Source organism: Lissotriton helveticus, chromosome 2_1, assembly GCF_964261635.1.
Source record: "Lissotriton helveticus chromosome 2_1, aLisHel1.1, whole genome shotgun sequence".
NCBI lineage: Eukaryota > Metazoa > Chordata > Amphibia > Caudata > Salamandridae > Lissotriton > Lissotriton helveticus.
Genome location: NC_136059.1, coordinates 1,619,577,442 through 1,619,596,664, shown reverse-complemented (window position 1 = coordinate 1,619,596,664; position 19,223 = coordinate 1,619,577,442).

Here is a 19,223-nt window from a genome sequence, read left to right as displayed (position 1 = left end):
GCATGCGTGAGTGTCACTGAGTTCGCACACGAGGCTGATGTACTGTGATTCTGACACAGGAGATGTGCACGGCACCGGCATGGGCGTGCGCGCCCACGAAGTGAAATCGCCGCGTGCACATCCCCTGTCTCTGATTCCCAGGAGACGGGCGACATTAGTTGTTGAGCTCCGCTTTCTCCAGCTCGACCTAAAAAGAATCTGCATTTACTGTACTATTCGTGAGTAGTATTACATCCTAAAATGGACGTAAAAGTAAAAAGTGCATGATTACTAATGGAGAATATAAGAAGACAGCCAATCTGAGGCTAGTTGCACGCACAAGATAGCAATTTCACATTCAAACAAATAAACAGCTGCTCCTGGCTAAGCCTCACCCTCTCCCGTTTTGACTGCCCATCGTGATTCTCTCACACTCAGAAGATGGAGGCAGTACTCATGAAGAAAAAGAGTAATTTTCCTGTGGACGAGCTAGAGGTTGTGGTCACATGTGGCTGACCAAATTGCGCAACTCTTCTGTATTCCTCCACACAGCCTCAGGTGACATAGCAAATGTGATGTGTGTGGGGACATGTCTCAAGGGAGACATGGAGACATCAAAAAATTTATTTTTCTATACGTCTATAATGCTGCAAACGGGTCAGATAATCCAAACAGTACACCGTTTAATCAGATCCACATGGAAAAAGTGACAATCGCTGACTTAGATGTGTACACAGTGTATCTTTACGCCTGTAATGCAAACAGACATGTTCACATCATGCAGTAAAGTACAGTAACTGAGATTCTATCTTTGCAGACCCATTGGCACCATAGCCGCCCACCACGGCCCCATCCAACAACATGTCTGAGGCATCATTGAAATCTGGACTATCCTGAGGTCCCATATGAGTCACACATCAGGGAGGTGTACAACAAAAGGACAGGGTTTTAGGTTTTGAGGGAAATACCGGGCGCACTGCTCAGGTGACACGCAGAAGAGATGCTGTAATGCAGAAGGTGCATGCAGGTAAGGGGCAAGTCCCTGAAACCCCTCAAAATGTGCTTAAAAAGACACACTAAATACAATGAGACCAAGACCTGCTGCACACTTATGTATAAGTTCAAGCAAAAAAGATGTCACAATGGACATAAAGTTCAAAATCCATGGGCGAAGATGTGGAACACCAGTATTTCGGTTCCTCTTTTATTGTTCATTAAAAGCCAGCCGACACGTGTTTCGTCGCAAGAAAACACTGTTTCCGCGACTCCTCAGGGCTGGGGAGGATACAAAATAATGGATGGAGTACATGGTGACAATAAGAAGACTTCAAATGGTGACTATATATGGTGAAAAACTGTGTAGGGTGAGTATTTTGTGAGTAAGTAAAAGTAATACAGTAGTGGAAGCACACAACACAAACCTGGTACCTGTGAACGTTGTCCTGACAAGTGCAAGGAGGGAAGTGGGTCGACGGTGACTATATAATTGTGGTGTTTACAACACTTAATAAATTCACATATTGATGAAGCATTTCTTCGAGTGACGCAAAAGGGCGTGGTGAATTGTACGGGTAAGGGGATCATAGACAATGGTGGAAATAGTAATGTGGATGGGGGAGTAAGGGGGTGAAAAGGTAATTAGGACTGTGGGATATAACCGGGGGTGTGCATCCTACCTGTAGGTAATGGATAAGAAACCACAGGTCTGTAATGTCACAAAGGGGAAAGGGAGAGACAAAGGGAAGCATAAGGAGGAGTACTACCAATGGTAGTTTGGGATTTGCATTCAATAAGATAAGGCCCCTAGTGGGGGGCACATTAGTTATTACGTGATAGAAGGAAAAGAATCTCCCCGCGGTGCCGGTGATAATTTCGACCCGGCTCCGCTCGAGACCGGGTTGAAGTAACTGTCAGGATACAAGTTGATTTATCCAGAAGGGAAGTTCTCCAACGGGTATGTGGAGATTCTGTGGATATAGGTAGAGCGTATCAGGTGCTAGTACCTTGAATTCAAGGTTAGCATTGTTCATTCTTAAAATTTCGTAAGACTAATAAGGCTTATTGTGTGACTCACCTTTATTAAGCAGTATTATTGCCTGGTATGGTCCTCAGGGAGAGTAAATCAGGGGTGTGTATCTGTCCACGTGTATACAGCGCGGGCAGTGTAGAAACTTCTGGAGTAGATAATCCCTGGGGTAGTAATCGTTATGTCGCAAAAACGTCCACGTGGGAAGTACAATGTAAATATAAGGGAGGAGAGAGAATAGAAACAAAGCCGGAAAATCAATAACGCGGCTGTTGTTGTCTCACATTGGTATTATAATGAGTTGAGACAAGTGTAATTACTCCAAATATCTTGAGTTACAAACCTATCCTAGTGAGGTTATGAGAAATGGATCCAAAATGTGTTTTAAGAGTACCAGAGTACTAGTGGTTGTTTTCATTTGCTGATAGCAAAATTAACGCTGAAAATATAGGTGTTTCCCAGTTAAAGTAAAGTGATCTCTCTTTTCGATCGGGTCGTGGAGCATAATTAATGATATGCGGGAAGTATTTCAAAAGGGAATTCTTTATTCCGACCCCTATCAAAATGGATACAGTACCAATAGTATCTGACCGTGTGCAATTCTGAATTATGCGAGCGCGGCTAATGTGAATAAAGACTGTGCGGTCATGCGATAAAAGGTTTCACACTCGTGGTGCGAGTGAAAACAAAAGGCAGTAGTTTATAGTTGTGCTCGCTCGTAGACTAGTTTAGAAGTGCATTAAACATAACAAGGTTCCGTTGTCACGGTAGTGACACGCGGAAATACCCCAAACAATTATAGCCATTGTAGCATAGAGACGGCTGAAAACAGCAGTATAGCTTACCCGTAGTGCGGGGAAGATTCCAGCGGCGTGATCGCTTGGATTCAGGTTTTGGTTCCGGGTGCGGTGACGTTTCTTAGCACCCGGAAGTGGAATAAATACGTTGCACTGGGGACCCGGATTGCGGTGTCTAGAGCGCTGGCTAGCGTTCTCTAGTTTCACTGCTGCTCTGGGATACTTGTTAAAGCGGGGATTTTTGCGGGAATGTAAAGTTTAACGTAAACACACGGCGAGACAGTGCAAGGGCATAGTGGGATGTATGTATATGGTATTGCATGCATTGTGAGGTGGAATTAAAGTGCTTGGGATACAATAAGTTTGAATATAGGTTTGAAAACAGTAGTTTCATGCTGTGTAAACACACACAAAGATACAATTTTTGAAGTCGAAACAGATTCACAACATTATTCTCAATAAGCAAATTAATATCACAAAACCCTTATTACCATTGCATAATACTTCTTTGTGGACAATTTTTGCACGTTTGAGCGAAAAGATGAAAATCTAGAAATATATACCCCGAGGGCATATTCAATTAGTACCTTAACATTGCCTCATGTAGTTCTCATATTGAGTCCTCTACATTGGATCACTTCTGGGTAAGGACATCTCAATTTCATGTAGTAGTTCTTAGTAATGCCCAAGGAGAGGGAAAAGGGGGACCTGAATCAAAGGCATGTTCACTTAGTCCCCCAAAAAAATATTGCATCTCCTGGTCAAAGTTCAAGCCATGGTCAACACTCCGGAGACGGAGAATCCACATGGCCTCTAGGCGTCTGAGTTTAAGTTCCCTGTTACCACCTCTTATCCCTAGTGGTACTGTTTCTATACCGAAAAAGGATACTCTTTTGTCCAAACTCTGGTCACAGCAAACTGCCGCATGTAGTGCCACAGGGTATCTTGGATCTTGTTTGTGGATCGCTCTGATGTGTTCAGCTATTCTGTCTTTCAAGGGGCGGATGGTGCTGCCCACATATATTTTTTTGCAAACATATTCAATAATGTAAACCACAAACCGTGTGGTGCAGTTGATGTTGGTATTTATAATGAATTTTGTTCCCTTTGTGTCGTAGAATTCTTTAGTCTTGTGTTTGGCCCACCGACACATGGAGCAAAAACCACATTTAAAGAAACCAAGATTTCTTGCTGTAAGCCAAATGTCAGTGTTTGTGTCCCGAGGAATGGTGGGACTAAGCCTATTTCGTAGTGTCCTTCCTCTTCTGTATGTGATTAGTGGATGTTCTCCTATGTGATCTTGGATACTTCTGTCTGCTCTTAAAATGTTCCCATGCTTAGTGAAAGTTCTGCGAAGTAATCTGGATTGGCTATTGTAATCCGTGATCATTCGGATTTTCGGGGAATTGGTTTCCGTGTTTGTATGCTTACTCTTGAGTGTGTCTGCTCTTGTAATATTCTTAACCCGAGTAGTGGCTTTCTGTAGTAGCTCGTCTGAGTACCCTCTTTTCTTGAAACGTGTGTTCATTTCCCTCAAGTTGAGCAAAAAGTCTTTGTCGGTGCTGCAGTTTCTGCGTGCTCTTAGGAATTCACCATATGGAATGGTATTTATTTGGTGTGGTGGGTGAGCGCTGGTTGCATGTAGGATTGCATTGCAGGCAGTGCTCTTTCGAAAGAGTCTACTGTTAAGTTTGTTATCGGAAATGTATATTTCCAAATCAAGGAATACCACTTTGTTAAGACTGGCCTCGATGGTGAAACTCATGTCCCAAGTGTTGTGGTTCAAATGTTTATGAAAGTCCATTAGATGGTCGTGTGTACCTGACCAAATTAAGAATCAATCGTCTGAGGAGGAGCTACGCTCGTACCCAAGATGGCCGCATAAGCTCCCGGCTCTGCCGACCTCCGCCAGAGGCTCATGTATCCTGACTCCTATCCTGATTTCCCGCCGGACTCCCGTGCAGGTGAACTGCGCCTGATTCGAAAGGTGCAATCCCGGAATTTCTAGCTGCTCGGACGAAAAAGATATGTCGTGTGTCATTCTTGGCCTACCCCAGATTTGAAGCCGGGGCCTCGAGTTCTAACCCGGCCGGGTTGGAGTTGAACAACATCGGCCGCGGACCATGGGCGGTTCCGGTCTCCCGAAGTGGCGATTTTCTTCTCCCGTTATGGATGGTGCTTTGGTGACAGCTCTACCCAGCAACTACTGTGGCCTATTGCACCGACCATTTGTGCGGGGCTCCGCTGCCCGGAGGCCCTGTTGAGCTCCCGGGGTTTTCTGGGCTCGGTTCCCCGTGGGCGGCGACGGTACTGATATCGTGCTTTGGACGTGTTAAAGGTGGTTTCTACATTGCTTCTGCCCTGTGCCCCAGAGAAGTCGACCTCCGAGGTTCAGACACCCGCCCGGTCGCTCATTGAGGGGCGATGGAGCGGGTTGAAACTACACCGTCGCTACGCACTGTAATGGCCGCCATTTTGGAGCTCCACACACGATTCACCGCCACCTTCCGGGAGATGATCATCGCTGTTGATCATATAGGCTTGGGACCGGATTCCGGCCCTCTGTTCCTGGAGAGCCGAGATGTTTCTTCTGCGGAGAACGCCTTGATTGTCACCGTGGACCCTGTGCAGGATACCGACACGGAAATCTACTGCGACCCTAAGATGGCGGCGATCGAGCCCGAAAGAACTGGACGTTTCTTTAGCCCTATGTCGACCCCGCCCGAGATGGCTGTGACTATCTTTGTAAGCCATTGTGCCTTCTCCAACGTCTGTCGGATCACACCTTTGCCTCTTTTCGTGAGTGATCAAGGCCGCTTTGCTGATTTATCGCTGGTGGGCAGTGGACTTGCTTTGACTCTTGGACTCTGTGGACGTCTATTCTGTTTTCCCTCCTATCGAATTGATTTCGACACTCTACTGTTATCTATTGTTCTTATTGTGATGGCGGCTCGGATGGACAAAGCCTGCGTGGAGAAACGCAGCAACCTAATTGTACTGGACGGGGTCATCGTTATAGATCGTGAGGGTTTGGGCTGAACTTGATTGGACTTTGATGCACTGATTCTTTTGTCTTTGCTGGGTGATATCTGTGGGAGCGAGGGCCAAATGTGAATCTGATTGTCTGATTATTGTTAGTCTGATATGCTCGGGACGGGATTTGCTGCCTCTTTGGTGCCGGGGGTCGGGCGGGATGGTCCTTTTTCTGTTTGCGGCTCCCCTGCGGACTGTCTCTTGAATTGCTAAAACTTGCTTAATACTACGGTAGGGGGTGTCTGCTTTTGGCGGGGGGTTGGGAGTCCGGGAGCTCGTATCGTTTTGCAACATTCTCCTCCTCCAACTTTTTCCCTTCCTTGGGGCATAGTTTAGGGGGCGACAGGCACACTGCTAATGGGGTTAGGTCGTAGCCATCTGCAGGGGTGTAGGGTGGTGGGTTGTGGGTTTATTTTTTTATTTTTCCTTTGTTATTTTCTTTGACCATTCTATCTCCCTTTTCCCTTCTTCGCAAGAGATGTGGCGTATTCTCCTGATTTCTGCCTAAACGTATCTGGGTGTCCTATGTCTGCCTCCTATATCCTGTACTCCTGGTGGGCGGGTGCTGTGGGGGGGTACCTGCGGTCATTGCTATCTAATTGTTTTCCTTCTGCTGTACGCTGGTATTGATTTCTCTGCTGATTCTGACTGTACAGTGCTTCTTCACTTCATTTGCCCGTCCACAGCTGTGTTGTCTTTCGTTTAATGACACCCGATATGTCTATTTCTCCTCTTGTGTTATAATAATAAAAAGTAAAAAAAAAAAAAAGAAGCAATCGTCTATGTATCACCCCCAAAATACTATAGAATCTACAAATGGTGCACCCTTTGTGCCCCAAATCAGGTCTTTTTCCAGTGCACCCATGAACAGATTTGCGAAGGAAGGGGAGAATTTAGAGCCCATGGCTGCACCTTTTATCTGTTTATACCATGAGTTGTTGAACATAAATACGTTGTTCTTGAGAATGAGTTCCATCATGGAGATCAACATGTTTGTGTGTTGCCACATAGTGGCAGGTCGATTCTGTAGGACCTTGGTTATTGTGTCTTACCCCAGTTCTGGTTTAATGCTGGTGTAGAGTGCCACCACATCCATAGTTACTAAAATGTTGCCTGGTTGCCACTGTAAATCGGAGAGAAGGCTTAGAATGTGTTTTGTATCTTGGATAAAAGAAGGAAGATTGCGTACAAGGGGCCCTAAAAACAAGTCTACATACTCCGATAATCTTTCGGTTGGTCCCCCAATACCCGATATAATGGGTCTACCCGGAGGAAAAGGGAGGTTTTTGTGTACCTTTGGCAGGGTGTAAAGCCATGGGTAAGAGGGTTTGAAGATTTTCAAATAGAGGTATTCATCTTCATTTAAAAGACCTTCCTCTTTCCATGTCAAAAGGAATTGGTTAATGACAGTAGTGAGAGAAGCAATAGGATTGTAGTCCAGCGCTTCAAAGCATGCAGTGTCTTGTAGTTGACCTAGGATTTCGTCATAGTAGTCCTTCTTGTTCATAACAACAATATTGCCCCCCTTGTCCGCTTCTCTGATAATAATGTCATGGTCTCTAGTGAGGGAATTTAAGGCTGCCCGTTCCCCAGATGTTAAGTTGTCTTTGTATCTAAATGTTCGTTGGTCTTTCACATTGTCGAGTCTATCTATGTCTTCCAGTACTTTTTTGTGGAAGTTATCAATTGAATTCCCTCCCGGTAGGGTGGGGATCCATTTGGATTTTGATCTAAGCCCACTAACAATACTAAAATCAGATTCAATGTTGAGTTCTTCTAGTAGTTTTTCCATGTCGTAAGGCGTTTGTTCTTGGTCAGTTAGCGATAGAAGAAGCTGAGTGGTTTGAATATCATTAATTGTTAAGACACCAGGTTCAAACTGAGTCGGAATGTTTGTACGGATTTTATTAGAAATATCCCGGTTAGAAAAGTGTTTTTTTAATTTCAGATTTCGCACAAATTTGAACAGATCAATTTTCAACTTACAGAAGTCAGTGTGAGTGTAAGGGTTAAAGTTCAAACCTTTGCTAAGTAGGGAGATCATAGTGGGGGACAGAGGTTTAGAGGATAGGTTAATTCCTTGGACCTCTCCATCTTCATTGTCAATTATTTCTGGTTGTTACCAGACCTGAGTTTCTTCCTGTAGTCTTCTACGTTTCCCCCTCCTGCCCCTACGGGTTTTGGATCTTGGATGCGATTGCCTCTTCTGATCCGTTGTATCTCGCATAAAAAAGGAGTGGTTTCACTATCTGTTCGGTTGGCATCATCTTCACTTACACTGACTGTGCTGAGAGATGTAGTGCTTGAAGAAGCCGAGCTGGCATCAGTCTCATTAGGTTTGTCTTTCCTTTTTTGAATTGGTTTCTTAATCATATAATCATATTTTTTGGCATAGGTAAATATCCTGCCCTCAGTGTAGTCAGCCTCATCTCTTTTTAATTGTCTTGCTTTGCGATTTTTGATCTCATTCTGGTGCTTCAGTAGAATTTCATCTAATATAGTGTAGATTTTGAACTTTATGTCCATTGTGACATCTTTTTTGCTTGAACTTATACATAAGTGTGCAGCAGGTCTTGGTCTCACACATCAGGGAGGTGTTTAGGGGTCCATGACAGCAACCACACTTTTTACACATTTGAGTCAAGGCAATGTACATGGACCTTGTTTGACATACTGTCTGCACCGAATCAATCCCCCGTCTGCTTCTGTATGTGTATCATACACCATCTGGTGTTTGAAATAGAAATACAGTATTTCTCATTTGTGTCATTCATTATCTTATTATATTTTCTCAGTAATAATTACTGTTGTCAGTTAAAGTATGGACACAATAAAGTAAAACAACGATCACTCTTATAGGAAAAGATCATCATAATTTATCAAAAAACAACGTCAGACAATTAAAGTGCAATGTGTCCCAAGTGAACAAAGACAACCTGACAATATTTTATAAAATACGTTTTTAAAAAAAGTGTGTGTTTCAACAACGAACAACCCGGGAAAACCCCTGTAGAAGTAACAAAATCAATTATGAGAAGCCTTTATTGTAGGAGTCACCAAATAATTCTACAGGAGTAATACAAACTTATGCCTGGGGGTATGGGTAACGTAGTGCAGTTTTGTTGGTTACGCCGAACTTTACAGAATATGCCTTTTTTACAAGCAAACTATCTAAAAAAGCCTGTTTTGAAACCCATGCCTCTCCTTGCTAATAATTCTACATTAATTGCAATTAATGCTCCAAGGATATCAGCTGCCAGCCTTTCAAGCAAAGTGGATACTTTCTAATTTTCACATCATACAAAATCAAACTTACAGAGGGGATCATAGCACCAAAAATATCACCCACTATATGTGATGCACTGTGAACAGTTCCTCTTGAGTCACTTTACCCTTGTCTTCAAATTCATTTACATGGCATACCTTTGGAAATACTAACCCCATGTAACAACTTCACTTCCAATTAGAAGGCAATGGAAATAGGCTTTAGACCCACATTCATAACACATTCATAACACACTCCAGGACCCGTGGGGTCTCTTCCAGTCAGAATATATTCATTTTTAACCTTTATTCCTTGTACACACTTACTCCATTCCACCTCTAAGAGATTCCTAACCCATCTTTTCAGTCTTATAAAACATACCTTTCCATTATTTGCCATATCCAGACTTAATCTAGGATACATTCCTGTGGCCTATAATTTCTGTTCTTCCTTCCCCAACAAGTAGCCGTGATAGTCTCTGAATTCTTTGCAATCTATTCAGTTTTGGGCCCAATTCTACCATAAAATCCTTTTCATCTCTGTTATGAGACAGCGGTGTTTCACCACTTAAGAAACATCCCATTTCCTTAAATTCAGCTGTAACTGCAAAATGGGGCTTCAGCCCTTTATTCATAGGTACCCCATGTAAGGGTTTGTCAGCATTCAAAAAATAATAACCTCAATTACCTTGACAACAAACTAGGGACATTTTTACAAGTTAGTCTAAAAGTTATTTCAGTATGGTGGTACAACATACCACCAGCAACAGACGTTGGCAAATAAGTACACACATAATACCCTCTAACGTTTCATATTTGTGAATAACCATGCAACAAACTATATAAAAACGTTATTTGAAATATTACACTTGGAATCCTTTCAATGCACTAGCTCTAAATTAAACTTTTGCTACCCTTCTAAATTATTTAAAGTAAGCTCTGATATAAAGTTTCCATCAAAATGACCTCAATGTAAAATCTGCGGATCAGAACTAGACTCCTCTCCGGCAGGGGTAGAATTTGCTTCTGAAATAACTGGCTCTGCAGGCGTACCCACACGTATTAATAACCATGCCATTAGAGTAACAGAAACTAGTGACAACTATTACTCAACAGTGTTTTTGTGAGAGGTTTGACATGATTTTTGGTGGGGTTCAGAAAGGGAATAGTATACGCGTGCTTCGTATCTTGTGTAAAATTCTACAAACGTTTGATTTGTCTACGTGGCATATCAAATTCAGCTGTTTAAAAGTTAACCCCTAACCCTATATCAATGTTTTTCAAAAATGACATCCCTAATTTACTACAGGACCCTGGGTCCTAAAGGTCGTCACAAAGTTTGATTCAAAGTCCAGTCATTCAGAAGTGTCAGTTGACTTTTGTTCAATCAAAATAAAAACATAGTCAAAGTCAAAATGTGGCAGCTTTGCTCATGGAGGTTTCTCAAAACAGTCTTTTGTTAATCACTAGTATATTCTCATGTCAGCTTCACTTTCAGCAAAGTATGTCCATTCATGATCTGACTACATCTGACTTACTAAGCACCCGTGTTCTCTTTGATCTCCTGGCAACTGGCTGTTCAATGTCACTTCCACTTTGCTCACTGGTCTCTCTCTCTCTCCTCGTCGATGATGTTTGTAATTAATTCTTTTGACATAGAATCTCTCTCCACTCGTTGGCCACGTTTTGTTTCTTGGCCTCCCTCAGGTCATACTATGTGTACCTTCTACAAGCTCAGGATCCACGCTTATAGCTTCTTCAGTTTGAGTTACTGTGGCTACTCATAGCTCATTCCCCACAGGCCCAGTACTTGTGTCAGGTTGACTTTCAGACACTTGCACGCTCTCTTCTTCTTCTACCTCTGAGATCACTTCTTGCACTGAGTTTGGCCTTTGCATTTCAGTAGTGGCTGACACCATTTCTTGTCCAGCTTGTCTCAATTATCAAATGTATAACGTGGAATGCAGGTTGGAAGGCCCACACATTTAACAGCAGTGTTCATGACCAGTATAACTTGATAGCGACCATGCCGTAGGGGATCCTGTTATGTTATGTTAAAAGATTTCTAGCATGCGCAGATGCCCCCCAGGGGACTTACCAACGCTAGTCACACGATCACTGAATAGGAGAAAGCAGGCTGAGCTTAGAAGTCTTCTGTTGATTCTGGATGCTTAAATGGTTTTGAGTCTTTCTTAACAAAGACAGCAAAGAGTTTTGTAGGGTGGGGGTTAGGAGCCCAAAAGAGGGTCCTCACATTCTTGCTCTTCTGTGACGGGGTATTGAGGCCAAATTAAAGTCTCCAGAGCGTAAGGCTCTTGTAGGAGAATTAGATTGCATCAGAGCAGCAAGACTTGGAACCTTTGGGAGCTTCTCAACAGGGAGCAGGCGAGGCCGAACAGGATGTGGATAGTTAGAAAAGAAGCATGGCAGCGGCATTTTGGACGACCTGTAGTCAGTTCAAGACTGATCTTTAAGCACCCAGGTAGAGACGGTTGCAGTAGTCTAAATGTGAAATGACAAGGGATTGAACAATCAGCTGTCGAACCTGTAGAGTGAACAATCCCATGATGGATTTAAGGCTTCCCAGGAGGCCAAAGGAATGTCCTGCTAGGGTTTTAACCTGGATTTCAAAGGATAGTGCATCATCCATTCATACACCAAGGTTTTCGACCACAGACTTAGGTTTGGGAGGAGGTACTAACACATCTGGCCACCAATGGTCTCCCCATACTTACTAGCATTAAGTTTTAGGCAATGTTATGCCTCCAGTTTGTGACAGCTGTAAGACCGTTTTTTTAAATTGTCACTGTCATCGGTCGAGGACAAGGAAATTATTAACTGAGTATTATTGGCATAAGGCAACAGTGAAATTCCAAATGATTAAATAGATATTAAAATGAGTGCAGCTGAGTGCCGAGCCCTGGGGGACACCATGTGCTAGCACTCAATGGGAGGAAGTGAAAGAAGGGCAGATTACATAGAAAGACCTATCCTTTAAAAAGGAGGTAAACCAGACCAAGGCCTTGCCCCGTACCCCAAATCACTGTGGTGGAGTAAAAGGACTTTGTGGAAGGCAATGTTAAAGGGAGCACTTAGGCCCAGGAGGATCAGTGCCTGGGCATGACTCATGTCCGCTGTGCTGCGCAAGGTCTATGTTACTGTTACGAAAGCCTTTTCTGTGCTGTGTGCTGACTAAAACCCATTCGGTGAATGATTTGAAATTTTATTTTGTTCTAAAATGTTGGTCAGGAGAATGTTCATGTGTTTCTCCACAACCTTTGATAGGAAAGGTAATAGGAAGATTGGGCAGTAGTTTTCTGACATGGCAGCAAGGGTATTTGTTTAGAAGAGGAATGACTTTCGCACGTTCCATAACTTTGCTACTACTGCAGTACTTAAAGAAAGATGAGCTAATTCTGACTGGGTTTTACTTCTCACATGCTTCTTCACCAAGACCTAGTTGCCAGGGCTGAATACATGGCACTGCTCCTGTCTTGGAAGGGGAGTCTCCAAGTCAACCTGGTGAGAGACAGAACACACCTCATCAGCCAGGCCTTTGCAGTAGTCATGAGCCATGTCACTGGCAATTGTATGGAGGGACACTCCTGTTCTTCATTCCTGGATACTTCTCAGACTCATCAACAACAATGAAAGAGCGTCAGGTCTTTTCAAAGATGTGGGTGTACACACTTTAGCAAGACGAGATTTCAGTGTTCCATTTTTCTGTTCTATAATGCCTGTAGCCTCAGATCTGTACCTGCAGTGGGCCCTCTGGTCTACCTGCAAAGCTGCACACAAATGTTTAATCACCTCATACTTGAAGGGGCTTGCATCATCTGATTCAAGAGAAACCGGGATCCCAAAATGTGGGATGAACTCTCTTAGCAAAAATTTGGCCACAGTAGGACTGTCATTACTCCTAGTGGGGTATGGCTCCAACCATCGGAAAATGAAACAAACTACCACCAAAATGTAACAGAGCCCATTACAAACAAGCATCTCGACAAAGTTGAGTGGCATGCAGTGAAATGGACCACCTAATCTAGCCACGTGACTAGTAAGGACTGGAGTTCTCCTGCTTGCATTCAGATGCTGGCAAATGACACACCTGTCACACAATTCTGCTGCAACCACCCAGATCCTGGTGTTGAACCAATATGTGCAAAAGAGGCAAGCTGTAGCATCTCGAGCTATGTGGGTAGCACTACTATAATAACATGCCATAGGAGGTAACAATGAGTCAGGCAGCACAGGATGATCTTATACAGAGAACTACACTTGACCCCTGTTTGTAGTGTACCCTGCTCTGACGGTTTACTGCTAGGACAGTGAAAGACCCAAACCTACCACTTTCTGGAAAAGAAGTCCAGGGTGTAGGTACTGCAAGCGAATAGAGAGTGAATTTTGTTGTTCTCAAGGTCCCCATGTAAAGAGAGCCCTTTGCGGGTTGGTTAGGTAGGGAACTTTTATGCAAATGTAACAGTGTGATGTATTGTACAATGGATGGTGTTAAGCTTGAAACACATGATGAGCATGGTAAATTGTAATTAAGCATTATGTTTTTGGTCTATTGCCTGTTTCAAGAAATGATACCCCGCGCCTCATTTAAAGGACTCTTCGAAAGAAGGATGTCAGGGATTACTCTGGCAAAGATATTGGCCTAATCAAAGGTGTTGAGCCTGTAAAGATCACAATTAAAAAAGATGCTGGATGCTCATGAACACCACAATATATCACCTTTCACTTCCGGAGGTGGCTGGAATTTCTCCAGTGGTTAGTCTCATGTTAAAGCAGGGCATTTTAAAGCAATTTTAGGAACTCCCTGTAATTCTCTGATTGTGGGTATACAGAAACCAAACAAAAGTGGCAGGCCAAGCAAGACCTGTGAAAGATTGATTATATTGTTGTCCCATGTTGTAGTGTGGCACCGAATCCAGCTGTGATACTGTTCCAGATTCCCTGTGATGCTAAATAGTTCAGTCATTGATTTGTGCCAATGGTCTTTTTTATCCTGTTTCATGAGGAGAGCAAATTCCTCTTTCTGTTCTGTGTCCAAAATAAAGTTCTAGCATAGTGCTGAGTTTCTCAAGGGTATGCAGAGAGCCCCTAACATTCAAGCATATCTTGTAAAATAATCTGGAGCCTCTAAAACTGCCATGTAACTCAGTCACAAGTCAATATATCAATGACCTATTAGTGGCCTTGACAATGCAAGAGGCCTGCAGGCAAAATACTGTATCCCTGTAGACTCATGTATCTGAAAGTGGACGTAAGGTGTCTCAAGCCACTTTGAAGTACTGTCAGAAAGATGTCCTGGATCTAGGGCATCACATTGAGAAAGGAGCAAGGAAAGTGTCTTAAGAGAGAATCTCTGCCATATTGCAGATGAACCCTCCCAAAACACAGAGGGAAGTCAGAATGTTCATGGGAATGGTGACCTACTTTTTTCAGAGGATTCCAAACGTTTCCCAAGTGGCCAAGTCTCTACAGAGGCTAACACACAAAGATGTGTCAGGGCTGCTGCCACAGGACAACAGTTGTAAAGTAAACTTTCCCAAGCTGAAAGAAAGTCTCTGTTGTGCCCTGGCTCTAGGGTTGCCAGACTTAAAGAAGACTTTCATTCTGTACTGCTCTGTGAGGAAAGGGTCTCCCTACCAGGGCTAACTCACCCGCTTGGAAACCCCAAACCTCCTGCCACTTATTTGTCAGCCACTCTTGGCCCAGTAGTTGGAGGTTACTGGGTTGCCTAAAGGCGGTGGCCACAGTTGATATCAGCATACTGTAAAGTGAGGACTCAGACATGGGGTATCATCTTACAATCAAGGTTTTCCATTCATTAGCATTCTTACTTACCTGCACTCAAACACATTGTATGACCAACAGTCGACTTATAAAGTATGAACAGGTTAATCCTACTACTTTGATACCATTACTTGTTAATGATGAGGCTGATGATGGAGTAGGATATGAGTACCTCGATTTGACCGAATTGTGTGTCAACCCAAGACTCGATATTTGAGATGTACATCTGCAAGAAACTGATTATAAGTTGTTTGTGGACGGCTCTTGGTTAAGAGATGATTAAGGTATTTGTAAAGCACCATATACCGTTTGCCCCTTGCAGGGTGTCGTGAAAACATCCTGATTGTGTACTTTGGTCAAATTGGTCACTCTTACTAGAGCCTATTGTTTCTCTGATAATTTAAGAGTCACCATCTATACTGATGGAGTGTACGGTTTTGGCATTGTACACAACTTCGGGCAGTTGTGGTCCCAGAGGGGTCGCATGACCTCGTCTGACTCCCCTGTCAGGAATGGGCACTATGTCATGGAACTTTGTGATGCATTGGAAATGCTGGATGAAGTGGCCATTGCAAAGTGTGCAGCACACATGAGCTGGAATGATTTAGTTGCAGCTGGCAATAGACATGCCGATGTAGCTGCTAGGTACTGCACTCTTGGATCTTACCCATTCAATGGAGAATATTCCAATAAATAAATGCATGCCACGTCTATAGGCCTTTTGCTGAATGTTGATGATATGTTGGAAGAGGTAAAGAGATTGCAGGAAGAGGCACTAGAATGATATGAACAGGAGAGGGGGGTCAAAGGTAGGACCAGTGTCAATCAAAATGATATGGGATGGGCATTCATCTCTCCTTCTACATATGTGAAATGTGGTCAACGTCCTAGACTGAGACAAGCTTGCAGTCTTTCTTCAGGCACTGTCATTTAGTTTGGTCAGAAACAAAATCGCCAAAAGTGTTGAAGACGGAGAACTGTCAGAAAAATTCTGAACTCTGGAAGAGGTCCTGTGGAGCTAGAGCACTTGCATTTGCACTGCATCTCAGAACCTGCAGAACATGCTACATCAAGGAGGTAGGGACATGCTAGGATTAGGAGGTCTCTGCATTTGCATATTTGGAGCTGGAATAACATTCATATTAGGCCATTGGCCATCAAACTGTACTTGATTTGGATTCTAATGGCACTCATGCTTGTGATGTCCCAACTTATTACAATAATGACAGAGTGTTGAAACTTCAACATATTGTTAGACCTGGCATCTTTTGGCATCTTTCTGACCTCCTGGTTTTGACCTGTTTTTGGTGGATGAGTGTCTCTGCGCACTTTCTCACGGCTGTCCAGTGTTAAAGTGCAAGTGCTCCTATTGTAAATTGGACTATGGATTGGTGTTTCCATGATTGGCATATTTGATTTACTGGCAAGTCCCTAGTAAATTGCACTGAGAGTTCCAGGGCCTGTAAATCAAATGCTGCTAGTGGGCCTGCAGTACTGATTGTGTCACCCACACGAGCAGCCCTTCAAAGGGTTCTCAGACCTGCCACTGCAGTGTCTGGTGCAGTTTTACTGCCATGTCGACTTGACAAGTGCACCCACTTGCCAAGCCCTAACCTTCCATTTTATTACATGTGAATCACCACTAAGGTAAGCCGAAGGTACCTCTATGGGCAGGGTTCAGTGTATTTGAACGGTAGGACATGTACTGGTGTGTGACATGTCCCGATAGAGAAATAGAGTATAGCAAATTTGTCACTATTGAAAGGCTATCTGTTCCATAGGATAGAATGGGAAGTACTGGGTAACATTTTACGAGTATATCTTCACATTGGGACAAGATAATGATATGGAGTTTTGTATGCCTGAACTCAGAAGGTAGAAATGCATAATTTAGTAAAGACGATATTTATGTTCTGTGTTTGAAAATACCACTTTTAGAAAGTAAGTATTTTTAAGCTTAGCCTTCCTGTGTGCCTCTGCTTGGTTTTGGATTGACTGGCTTTGGAGTGAGAGTTGCTGGGCATGTGCATTATCTTCAGACAGCCACTGGAGGAGCCGAGGTGTGTCCTGCCTTTCCTGGATGAATCAGAGCTGGGCTAAATAGACCTGGGTCGATTTAGGGTAGTGGGAGGAGATTTCCATGCACCTGAGCGGGCCAGGTCTGACTTGGACAATGCTGTCTCCACCTCCTGCCAGGAAGCTGGTCCAGAGAGGACCAAACTGGTTTAGACTGAGCACAGATTTCTCTGCCCAAGAGAACAAAGAGAAACTGAGTATAAATATTGGGGCCCACACCCCAGAACTTTAAAACTTGCTTGGATCAAGGAATCTGCCAAGAAGGAGAGCTGGAAGAACTACCAGGAGGACTACTGCCCCTTTGCTGTGTTGTTGCTTTGCTGGGTTGGCTTGCAGTTGCTGCTTCTGCCTTGGGCAGTGAAAGGACTGGAATGAACTTGCTTCACTTGTTGCTGAGTATCTCCAAGGGCTTGAAATAGAGCTTGCCTCCTGTTCCCAAAGTCTCAGTAACAGAAAAGACTTCACTTACCTCTGGGTACCGCCTCTGCAACCGTGGGTTTCAGTTGCCACAGAGGGAAAAAGCAGCCGACACCATCACCGACACCGCTGCTGCCTCCATCTCCTGAAGGCACCATAGAAGGCAATGCCGCATTTCGCACTGCAACCCTGGTCTCACGAACGACGAAGACATCCGCTGCCTCCGAGCCTCTGCTTGCACCACAATCTTTCACTTTGCAATGCCTCGCTTCACTCCTCCGCTCTGGTCTCATCGACAATGTCACTGCACGTTGACCTTGACACCTGTGACTGAGCTGTGGTTTGGGGGCACCACTCATAAGTCACAGGATGCACCACCCCATCCCACACCACTTGCCTGGGCTGACTGACGTCAACTCACATCAACCAGCACTGTCTCTTGCACCATGACCAGTCAGGGCCGCCACAAGCACTACCTCACTCCGCACTGCAGCCCTTGTCTCACTGACACCGCTGGACGACTGCGATCTAGCCACTGCCTGCACCCCGACTTGAGGGCACTGCACACCGCACCACTACACTATGACTGGCCTGCACCGATGTGTTCAGCCAGAACCAAAGGTACTGTTTACAAGTCTGCTGACACTAACACCATTCCGCACCGAGCGGTCGGCCGGAGTAGGATTCTGTTGTTTTCAGCACTGTGGTGGCCCTGGACGGAGCTACCAGCTTTAAGGAACTGCATTTTAAAGTCATTCTTGCAAAGTGCATACTTTTGATTACTATATGTTGGTCTTTTATCATTTTGATATTGTTTACACAGATAAATATTAGTTATTTTTCTTAAACTGGTGTGGTGTCCTTTTGTAGTGTTTTCACTATGTTACTGTATGTTATATGCAACTGCTTTACACACTGCCTCTGAGATAAGCCTGACTGCTCATTTCAAGCTACCAAGGGGGTGAGCAGAGGTTATTTCAGTAATGTATCCCCTTTATTCAGACTAGAAGGAAGGGTCCCTATTTGGAAAAAGGAGCAAACCATTTCCAACTAGAGACCCTCATTTCTAACACATTGCTATATCCATTCCCAAATTCAGGTCTACAGGCCTTTCTCGTCCTTTACTAAAAGTATTCAGATCTTCATAAAACACCTTTGAATTTTTGTCAACTTGAGTATACCACTGATCAGGTTTTCCCTGAACTTAGAAAATTGATTGTTAAATTTAAAAAGATCACCACAACTCCAAGGTACATGCAGATAAGCTTCTCCATGCCCTTCTGTCAGTAGATACATTTTGACCTCTGAATAACTGCTACTATTAGCCCCTTCTGTCTCCCTTTAATCATCTTTCTATTTCTTTTCCTGGGCCCATCTATCTCTAAACTTATGTGCTCCATGATTGAAGGGGAGAGGATATATCCTTACGGCTAGAGCGGTCGACCTTGAAGCTGGGGAACCGGGTTCGTGTCTCGGGAATAACGCTCAATATCCTGTAATTCTGGGCAAATCACTTATTCTCCCAATGCCTAACAAAAACAAAAAATGAAACTGGTGCTATGTAAAGCGCTCTGATACCCGATGTCTCAGGTCTACTTTGCGCTATATAAAACTCTAAAAACAAAATTTAAATTAACAATTAGTTCCCTTATCTCCAGTTTTAAACTAGAGGTTTGCATGGTTGTAAGTACACATTTATTCATGACCGTTCTAAAATCTTTCCTTAGAGTCGCACCTTTGGAAAGGTCAATCCCTAATCCTGTGGCTACCGCTTGGAGAACCTCATGTGTCACACAAGCACATAGCTGCTTCTTAACACAGATACAAAA